Raw genomic sequence first — 8,590 nt, 5'->3', positions numbered from 1 at the left:
GCTGGACCCCTGAAATGTCAAAGTCATGATCCAAGGTGGGGAAGGGTGAGTGGGTTTTGTTCTCCTTTTAGTAATGCTCGGTTTGTTCTCAACCTGAAGTCAGCTGGGCTAACATCCAATGCTTGGTAGGGTAGGTGTATTACATGCATTTGCGGGCCGGGTAGGGTGGCTCACACATGTAATCCCTACACTTTGAGAGGCTGAGGTGGGCAGACTGCCTAAGCTCAGGAGCTCAAGACCAGCCTGGGCAACATGGTGAAACCCCGTCTCTACTAAAAATACAAAAATTAGCTTGGCGTGGTAGGGTGCTTGTAGTCCCAGCTACCCGGTAAGCTGAGGCAGGAGAATCACTTGAACCCGGGAGGCAGAGGTTGCAGGCAGTGAGCCAAGATTGAATCACTGCACTGCAGCCCGGGCAACAGAGCCAGACTCCACCTCCAAAAATAAAAATAAAAATAAATAGGACAGGTACAGTGGCTCATGCCTGTAATCCCAGCACTTTAGGAGACTGATATAGGCAGACTACCTGAGGTCAAAAGGTCACGACCAGCCTACCCAACATGGTGAAACCCAATCTCTACTAAAAATACAAAATTTACCCAGTGCTCATGCCTGTAATGCCAGCCACTCTGGAGGCTGAGGCAGGAGAATCACTGGAACCTGATAGGCAGAGGTTGCAGTGAGCCAAGACTGCACCACTACACTCCAGCCTGGATGACAGTGTGAGACTCTGTCTCAAAAATAAATGAAGGCCAGGCACGGTGGCTCAAGCCTGTAATCCCAGCACTTTGGACAGCCAAGGTGGGTGGATCACGAGGTCGAGAGATCGAGACCATCCTGGTCAACATGGTGAAAACCCGTCTATACTAAAAATACAAAAAATTAGCTGGGTATGGTGGCACATGCCTGTAATTTCATCTACTCAGGAGGCTGAGGCAGGAGAATTGCCTGAACCCAGGAGGCAGAGGTTGCGGTGAGCCAAGATCACGCCATTGCACTCCAGCCTGGGTAACAAGAGTGAAACTCCGTCTCAAAAAAACAAAAAAACAAAAAATAAATGAATGCATTTTCAACTTAGTATATTTTCACTTTTTTTTTTTTTTTTTTTTTCAGAGACAGGATCTCTCTGTGTTGCCCAGGCTCATCTTGAACTCCTGGGATCAAGCAATCTTTCCACATTGACCTCCCAAAGTCAGACGTGAGCTACTGGGATTACAGATGTGAGCTACTGCATTTGGCTGCTATTACTAATTTATAATAGATTTATGGGGACTTGACCCCGTCATGAGTCAAGGAGCATCTGTAATCATGCTGAAAATGGGGATGGCTTGTGTGAGGATATGGGGGAGTGTCACAAAACACAAGGAGATCAGGGCCTGCAGGGGGACACCACAGCCTGCCTCTGGCTCAAACTCAGGGCTCCCTCCTCTTGTGTCTCCTGCTGCAGGACAGACCCCAGGCTCGCAGTTCTGCAAATCCACGCTGTCTGCACTGCAGGACTTCAAATCCACAGCTGGGGGTTGTGGATGATGTTGGAGCAGTAGGGCAGAAGGGACACATCAGGGGTTGCACCTGCATCCACAATGGCAGAGCAGGTTTGTTTTTTTTGTTTTTTTTTTTTGTTTGTTTTGTTTTTGAGACGGAGTTTCGCTCTTGTTGCCCACGCTGAAGTGCAGTGGCATGACCTCGGCTCGCTGCAACCTCAGCGTCCCATATTCAAGCGATTCTCCTGCATCACCCTCCTGAGTAGCCGGGATTACAGGCATGCATTAGCAAGCCTGGCTAATTTTGTATTTTTAGTAGAGATGGGGTTTCACCATGTTGGCCAGCTGGTCTCAAACTCCTGACCTCAAATGGTCCACCTGCCTCCACCTCCCAAACTGCTGGAATTACAGGTATGAGCCACCGCACCGGGCCCTAGTTTCTCCGCCCTGCCTGCTGGCTCTGTACAGCCTCAGCTTCTCTTCCCCCAACCCCTAGGTGATAGTGAGCAACCCCCACTCCCTGAGGTTCTAGGCCAGCTCCCATGAGAGCCGTTACAAGTTACATGGGAACACCAGATACAATCTGGTGAGCTATGTCCCCACCAAACCTCGCCGCATGTCCCCCGAGAGCTCCCTCTTTCTTCTTCCCTTACCAGCTTAAAGAGCTGAGGAATTTCCAGACAACATAGCCCCTATCCCTGCCCCGTGGTGGGAAGATGATCAGGCAGCCATCACCTACACACCTTACTTCATTAAGTGTCACACGGGTCAGGCGTGTGGGAGCCTGTAACCCCAGCACTTTGGGAGGCTGAGGCAGGTGGATCACAAGGTCAAGAGTTTGGGACCCCCCTGACCAACATGGAGAAACCCTGTCTCTACTAAAAATAAAAAAATCAGCAGGCTGTGGTGGCATATGCCTATAATCCCAGCTACTCAATAAACTGAGGTAGGAGAATCACTTGAACCCCGGAGGGGAAGATTTAAGAGAAATCTTTCCCAGGTTTCTCTTAAAATGTCCCCATTGTCCGGGCTGGGCGCGGTGGCTCAGGCCTGTAATCCCAGTACTTTGGGAGACCGAGGCAGGTGGATCATGGGGTCAAGAGATCGAGACCATCCCAGTCAACATGGTGAAACCCCGTCTCTACTAAGAATACAAAAAATTAGCTGGGCGTGGTGATGCGTGCCTGTAATCCCAGCTACTCAGGAGGCTGAGGCAGGAGAATTGCCTGAACCCAGGAGGCGGAGGTTGCGGTGAGCCGAGATCGCGCCATTGCACTCCAGCCTGGGTAACAAGAGCAAAACTCCGTCCCAAAAAAAAAAAAAGTCCCCATTGTCCTTCTTATCAGCACGTAGCTAGCAATTTTCTGACATTTTAGCTGTAGAGTGAATGATGATTGGGGCATCCTAAGAGGAGTTCTAGGGTGTTTCTTTCTGCATAGGTACCTCTTCTTCCTCCTACGCACAACTGACAAGCGCCCATCCACTCCAGCATTAGAGATGCTACTAATTTATAAATTTTTGATGATCCCTCCAGGTGAGCCTTCCCATCATGTTCATGTCTAGCTATCTACCAACTCTAACAGAGCCCACTATCCTGTGTCTTTCCCAAATTAAGTGAAGGAACGATTCATTGGAAACCATAGGAAATAAAATGAATGTAGATGAAAACTTTGCAACTTATACAAATAGTCACTCAAAATCATCCTTACACTAAAAATGCAAAACTATACAATTTCCAGAAGAAAACATAGAATAAAAGCTATCTGCTCTTGGGTTCAGTAATGAATTTTAACAAACAACACAAACTGTCAATACACACCAAAGAAAGAATTAGGTGGATTTTTTTAATATTAAAAGTGTATACTCTGGAAAAGATCTTGTTAAGGGAATAAAAACACAAGCCACATATTGAAGGAAACTATTTGCAAAATACAGATCTGAGAATTTGTATTCAATACACAAAAATATCTTAAAACCAAGTAAAGCAGCCCAATTAAAGATGCACACAAATCTGAACAGACACCTAACCAAAGGATTTAAGAGAAACCAGCCCCTTCAAAAGACTCCGCCACTGATATCAACCATCTGCCTGAAGCTGCCTTTCCTTTCTTGCCTGCTAAGAGACCACCCATGACAGAGAGGGTCTGGACAGTATACAGTGGATGCACAGAGCCACAGAGCAAGTTTTCATGTCCTCTGCTTCACCTTTTGATGTCAGAAGGCTGAAAACTTCACCCTTTGCCCTGTCATCATGGTAACACTGCCATTTTTTGTACAAGGGACCCATGAGGAAGTAAGAAACTCAACTGCGATTGCACTCATTTCTCCTTTCATAAATATTCATGACTCCTCCTAGAGCTTATTAAATATTTGTATTTGACCATGCCACTTAGCATAAATTTCTGTTTCCTTTATCTCTCCCTTAAAGTGTTTGCTTCTGGCTTCTGGATGGAGTCTATGCTTCGCAGCCTATTAAAAGGACTACCCTGCAGGCTGCAACTCTTTACAGGAAGTAAATCTCTCACTGGGTGCAGGTGCTCATGCCTGTAATTGCAGCATTTTGGGAAGCCAAAGTGGGTGGATCATCTGAGTTCAGGAATTTGAGACCAGCCTAGCCAACATGGTGAAACCCTGTCTCTACTAAAAATACAAAAAATTAGCCAGGCTTGGTGATGGACATCTGTAATCCCAAATAATTGAGAGGCTGAGGAAAGAGAACTGCTTGAACCCAGGAGGTGGAGGTTGCAGTGAGCCAAGATCACACCATTGTACTCAAGCCTCGGCAACAAGAGTGAAACACCTTCTCAAAAAAATAAAAATAAATAAAAATGTAAAAAATGAAATCACTCCTTTCCAAATTTCTGAACCTCATCGTTCTTCAGTTGACAGTATTACAAAGTTCAAAAGACCTTCCATACTCTCCCATAGAAGTCCTAGAAATTGTCATTTTGTTAATTAGTTTTGATGCATGAGAACCTGTAATCAAATGAGTAGAAATATTGAAACTGTGGTTTACCAGTTACGTGTCTCTTAACCCAATCAAGCAGATCTCTAAAATTAACCATGAGAATACGTATGCCTGATTCATGGCCAAAATTTTAGGATGAAACCTATGAGATCTCTATTTGTGTTTTTTGCCTATTAACCTATGTTATGTATATGTGATATTTTCTTAACTCCAGATAGCAATGCAAAATTCATTTATACAATCCTCTAAAAATGCTCTATTCTAACTTACTTGGAAAAAAATAAGCATTTATACATAAATATTCCCCAAACTCCTAGAAATGTAGAAACTGATATAAAAGTTTTTCAAGTTAACACAATTTACATAAAACATAGTTAAATAAGACCAATTTAATATTTTTGGTGTAATAAAACAACTATGCCTTCAGAGCTATCACTATTAAATATAAAACAAACATAAATTTCTATTCTTCTTGAGTTCTACTCAAATAAGCTAATATTATACTTATTAGATACTTAAAATCTTAAAGCTTATAAATTGATTCTAATTGTTATTCTTATTTTAAAAAACATTATTTCAATAATAATTTTTTACAGCAAATCTGCCTAATAATAGTTTCCAAAGTACTTTTGGTAATTTTTAACCTTAAAGTTAAGCTAATTAAAAGATTTGCATTAAATATCTAGATCATTTATAAATAAGATACAATACTAAAACATTAATTACTGAACGTAACTAATTCAATTTTATATATACTTTTGTCCTCTATTTTTTTATGGAGAGAATAAAGATATTTTGGCCTGTTAATAAACTTTTTTTTTTGTCCACAACACTGAGAAATTATACTATGAGGGAACATCACTCTAGATGTTGGGAGATCGTATACTCATACATTTTCTCATCTACTATAGAATGTTAACATATGACAATTTAAAATTGTCTACTTCCTAGTTTACTCTGGAAAAAGATTACTAAGTGTTAAAAATATAATGTATACATCAATAAAATTACTAGAAATAATAGAATAACTAGAAACTCTATGCAAAGTATGCAGGAAAAGTTATGCAAATAAAGTACGTTGTATTTTTTTTATAAGAAAAACTGTACAAAATACACAAGTAAAAAGAGATATCTAACCTTCCCTGGGTTATATTTGAATTGGTAAACTGTTATGTTTTCAGAAATTATATAAAATTCCTGGAAATTTGTCAATGTCCTCCTTATCCATGCTATGTGCTGGTATAGTGTTAGGAGTCATATTTTCAATTATTTTAAATGTCATCTGCCACAGACAAAATTGAATGTCCTTGTCAGTTGTGGTATAATGAACTCTCATCAGATCTTTTGTCATAGTCATTTCAAGCTCTTTGTCATTTAGATATTATTTATGCCTGATGCTTTCCTAAAACCTCCTGCAATCAGCTATGGATCAGAATGTTGGTCTCCAACACAGGACTCCCTCTGAGACCCAGAGAAAAGACTATGACAGGTACTCTGGTTACAAGCTTCTGATGATATTGCTCAAATAACTTTAAGACCATACACTTAACTCAGTGAAGCTTCCAGAAGTCTAGTTGAGAAACTGATGGGTTCATGACACGGCTAACCCAAGATTCAGCAAGACTGGAATTGAGTACATGGCACTGAATACACTGATGAAAATTGATTATAATTTTATAGCTTCTTTTGAGCATTGCTGGTTCTTTGATGTTATGGTTTCTGGATTTAAGACATCTCTTTCTCTTTTAAAAACTTTAGTCTCACAGTCTTTATAGTTCAACCCAAATATTACATACAAATAATGCAGCAAATAAATGAACATTTCTGATAATTTCCACTTGATTTCTTCATAATACTGCTGTCTGGTGTTGCATTAGTGAAGACACTTCCCACAACTACATGGACACCCCAGAGACTATGACAAATCACTTTACAGCATTCAAGGTCATTGACAGAGAATCCTAAATGTCAGTAGCCTTCATCTGTCTCAAAAAGACTGTTGTTTGTATATGGCCCAAAAAAAGTCAAACCAGATGATGGATCAATAAAGTCAGCCCAGTATCCCTCAGCTTGAAGAGCATAGCAAAGTTCCTTGGCACCACTGTCTAAAAGAACTTCTCTTTCAATTGCTACTTCTTCGCTCTAACCAATCATATCATTCTTAGTTTTTTGTGTTACAGTCAGAATCATTAGTTTGCTATTAGCAACTTCTGGAAGCAGTGCTTCAAAATCTCTTGCAGCAATTCTGGGCATATCTGTATTGCACACTCTACTCTGGCACTTTCAAAGTTTCTCTGCTGTTCATTTTGTGTTCAACAGGTGCCTCATTACCATAAAATTCATTCACACGTTGTGCCATCACAAACTTGTCTTTCACCTGATAAAGGTTCTGCTAGAATATCAGGCAAAGTTTTATGAACCAGGCTTTCTTCAGTGAACCAGTCTCATTGAGGTGACAATCAAAACCAAGGAAGCTGGAGCCTCTATGTTGAGGTCCAAATGGTCCCATAGTTTCATCAGGCCACAGTGTTTGAAAGCATGTATCTGGAGACGCAGAGGCCACGAGACTCTTCAGAACCCGATGATCCTGCAGTTGAAAAGTCTTTGCAGTTGACAACCCTTTTAACTAAAGAGCAAAATCCTGGGCAATAGGAAGCCAGTCTGGCACTGTTCGAAAGCATATTGGCCATCTCTACTGGAAAGGACCGTTCGCAAAACAGCTTCCCTTTGGAAAGTTATTCCAGTTACCACCACTGCCTCCAGCTGTCCCAGAACCTGACTCTTTTGCTGTTAAATAGTGGCCTGAATCCTTACTTTTTACGGAGAATTTTCAGGAAGGCATTTCAGTGTTTTTGTCACTAGAAGATGTATCTCCAGTGAAGATGCTCCTGCCTCCAGAAAGCTCTGACATGGTGTAATTAAGTGGGGAACCTTTGGTCCTCTCTCTTCTTTGGGGTGCAAAAGAATGAGACAGACAGGCATGTGGGGGGTGCCAGGACATCCTGGCCAGTGGGGGGATGTCATACAGTGGTTGCCTGTGCCACACTGGCTGCTGAATACATGTCACCCTGGACACAGGCTCGCCAGTATGGGGTGGGACATGTGGCAATCACGGGTCTTAGCCCTGGTCACGTGGACATGGATCCAGTGGTAACTCTCACCTTTGCAGCTCAATCTCTCTTGCATGCTATCCACTATTTGCCAAAACTATAATGGTTCACTCTTTATTTTCTGTGATAGCCTCAGATTAGAGCAGTGGGATAATTTCCTACTCTGAATGACTGGTTCCCTGTGCCCACCAGATGGCTCAGTCCACCGGGACCTCGTCCAGTCCTGAGGAAGCTGATCCCCACTGAAGACAGCAGACAGCCTGCCAGGGTTCTCCCGCTCCTCCCCCGGATCTCAGAGACCTCCCTGGGCCTCCAAGGGTCCCATCCTGCGTCCCTTCCTTCTCCCTCTGCAGAGCAACCTCCACCATCCGTCCACCTTCAGCGGGAGACCCCCAGACACTGCCTCGCACTGAGCAGCCACAGCACCCCTGCCTGTCACTGATTTACTTATTTATTCATGTCCTTCCTCAAAAAAACACTTAGGTCTCAGAGAAGAAGCTTGTAGCTTCAGTCAGGGATCCGTGAACTCCTCAAATTGGTGTTTTATCAAGAAAGGTTTCAGTGCGTATGTGGAATGAATGCAAAAACAAATGTAAAGGAAGGTGCTTAAAACACCGACCCGCGTTCTGAAGGGACGGGTAAGATCTGGATTCCTGTAAAAGTCATTCTCTCCAGACTTTTACTTTCCATGTGGAAGAAAATCACATGAACCCCTGACATGTGCAGAGTGATTAACTCACAGCTCAACTTGAGAGTTTAACAGGGAACTTTTCATACCTTAGACTCACTTGATCCTCCGAAGCGTCCAAGTCACGAAAAGGGGAAAGATGGCGCTTCTATGTCGCACACGGGACAGCTCAGGGTGAGAAGGGCCCGGGACAAGGCCGAGTCCCCCCGCCGGTCCGCGGAGCCTCCGCACTCGGGACGGCGACCGTCAGCCTCCCCGTCCCGGAAACGGCCTCCGCGGGGCGGGCGCGGACACCCGAGGCCGGCCGGGGACGGCGGAGCCCCGCGGCGTCCCTCCAGCC

At 43.3% G+C, this 8,590-nt stretch overlaps 1 pseudogene; it reads right to left on the bottom strand.

Moving 5' to 3' along the window:
* Nucleotides 1–5,617: 5,617 nt before the first annotated feature.
* Nucleotides 5,618–8,184, bottom strand: LOC141583566 (cobalamin trafficking protein CblD pseudogene; annotated as a pseudogene).
* Between the last annotated feature and the right edge of the window lie 406 nt (nt 8,185–8,590).

The sequence above is a fragment of the Saimiri boliviensis genome, chromosome 1 (assembly GCF_048565385.1).
Source record: "Saimiri boliviensis isolate mSaiBol1 chromosome 1, mSaiBol1.pri, whole genome shotgun sequence".
Classification (NCBI taxonomy): Eukaryota; Metazoa; Chordata; class Mammalia; order Primates; family Cebidae; genus Saimiri; species Saimiri boliviensis.
Note: the sequence above shows the minus strand (reverse complement) of the source record. Positions and strands in the feature narration are given on the sequence as shown.